At 35.0% G+C, this 2443-nt stretch overlaps 1 pseudogene; it reads right to left on the reverse strand.

Moving 5' to 3' along the window:
- Positions 1-291: 291 nt before the first annotated feature.
- Positions 292-1126, reverse strand: LOC116093456 (annotated as a pseudogene).
- Positions 1127-2443: the final 1317 nt, after the last annotated feature.

Genomic DNA, 2443 nt, shown 5'->3' on the forward strand with positions numbered 1-2443 from the left:
AATACTACAATAGCCATTAATGTTGCTGTAGATGACTTTTCTTGTGTGTGGCAATACACAGTTATATACTCCTTCATTGTGTGCACATGGAGACCAAAACGACACTGTGTGTCTTCCTCTGTCATTTTATAATTTTGGGAGATTATATCAATCACTGAATCTGGAACTTCAAGCTTCTGCTAGACTGGTTGCAACTCCCCAATATCTACTTTTCTGTACTCACTCCCAACACTGGGCTTATAGACACACATAGCTAAACCTGGTTGTTCTATGGGTGCTAGCAATCTAAGCTCAGGCCCTCATGCTTACAAAATCAGGGTTGGCTTCAATTGATCCAACTCCTTTAAGTTGTTTACTCATTACTTCCTTGTACTGTGCTTCTTAGAAAATTCCAGCATTCTCTAGTGCTTCTGTTAGTGAGAGCCCATTTTTCACCTGTTTATCCAATCCATTCAAAAAGTCCTCCAGCTTGGAACTTGCTTCTTTGAATTCTTTGGAGAATTTCTTTCCACCTGTTTTATCTTTTAAACACTTGTGAGTTTCTGTGCTTCAGACATCCACTCTCATGGTTGACAACTGTTTCTTCCTCAGTTCTATCTGATCTTCTGAGCATTTGTACATCAACAATTCTTCAGTGAGGGCCTGAGATCGAAACTCAGCAACAATCCTAGATTTGAGAGCATCTTTTGAATTCATGGATATTAAAGATTCTTTCAATGTCACAATCATGTCTTCTGGGTATACATTTCAGTCTTCTCATATTTTAAAGATTCGTTCTATAGACTTAGAGACAGATGGATACTTCTCTAGAGCAGCTGCTTCAGGAAGCACATCAGCAAATGATTCATGGAATAGGATTTCATTTTTCGTTTACAATTCTGTATGATATCATTGGAAGGATAAAAGAGATTTAAACGGTGGGATTATGTACATCTCAGGAGCCACTTCATCCAATTATACTGTGGCGTTTCTTGTATTTTATACACCAGGGCGACAAGTCTTGAATGGATTCCATGGTGTTGGCCACCAACTGGAATTTTTGATCCAAAGAGGACTCCAGGGTCCCTGCGGATAAGTCTGACAAGGAGGAGGCCTTACTGCTGCCTCCGCTGCCATGGGCCACCATTTTCCTGGTTTACACAAGCACCGCTGGTCCTCTGGCAGCGACACAAATTTCAACAAGCAGTGTTTGCCTTGTTTTTCTTTCTTATAGCAGAGATTCTAGTGATAGTTTATGCAGGTAAAAAATATATGTCAATATACAAGTTCCATAAATAAATTTGTATTAGACCTATAAGAATATTAATTCTTCCTCATATTCACATATAATACTACTTTAACCTCAAAGTTAACATATCACTTATATTATTATATCTTAATTTTGCAATCTTTGCTTCCTAAAAGAGCTAACTGACACAAATAATTGTTTTGAATATCATCTCTTATATTAATGTCCTTCATATTGCTGCATCAATAGAACTGAGACAGTATTTCTACAAAAATAACTTGTCTTCTTTATTTCAATAGATGATGAATCACATAATATGTTATTAGTGAATAAACAAGCATCACTCAACCCCCATGGATCCACGAGTGAAGAACTACATCTACAGATAATAGTTCAAGCATACATGGTTGCTTTATTTTAATACAACCCTCTCTCAGAAGAATAAATTCACTCTCTGAGACCAGCATTGATTCCAAGTGTGGTGCAGAACAATTTAATTAATACTCATTAGGTCCTACTGCTTCAAGATTCTTCTACTTTTAAATTACCTTACTGAAGACGAAAGTAGCAGGACATAAACCATAAACAAATCACAGCAGCTATGTAAGAAAATCATTTTTATCTCAAGAACATGCTTAAAAACATGACACTTCAAAGCTACATAAGTTATATTTGTCATTTCAATTTCTTAATTTGAATATTATACAGAGTAAGTTCTATACAGTAAAGATATTTTAAAGTTGTCCTGCAGTGGAATAAGCGATATATTTTGACAGGTAATACCACTGGGGCACTTTCCTGGAAAGACCAATCAGAATTGTTGACAAGCAATACTTTCAGTGTGACAGTACCAGCAACACAATTATTTCAACTTTTCTTCATGTACATATTTCCACAATATTTGTCTAAGTTTTTAATCTTATTTAGAACTGGGTCAAACATTAATAATAGAAATATGTGATAATCTGCTTATCATTAAATTTGAATATTGTTTCAATAGTAATAATAAAACTACATTATTGCCCAATCTAGTTTTCCTTAAGCACTTCCCCTTAGAGGAAGAAAAAATCAGTTATACTGAAAGAAGAAAGTTTTACACAAATATTTGCTTTTCTAAATGCCATGAAATATGCTAAAATTCTTAGTCTTGAAGACATTACAAAAACTTCTTTCATTCATAATCTTCAGTGATATAATCACTGGAGGGTTTTACTG

The sequence above is a fragment of the Mastomys coucha genome, chromosome X, assembly GCF_008632895.1.
Source record: "Mastomys coucha isolate ucsf_1 chromosome X, UCSF_Mcou_1, whole genome shotgun sequence".
NCBI lineage: Eukaryota > Metazoa > Chordata > Mammalia > Rodentia > Muridae > Mastomys > Mastomys coucha.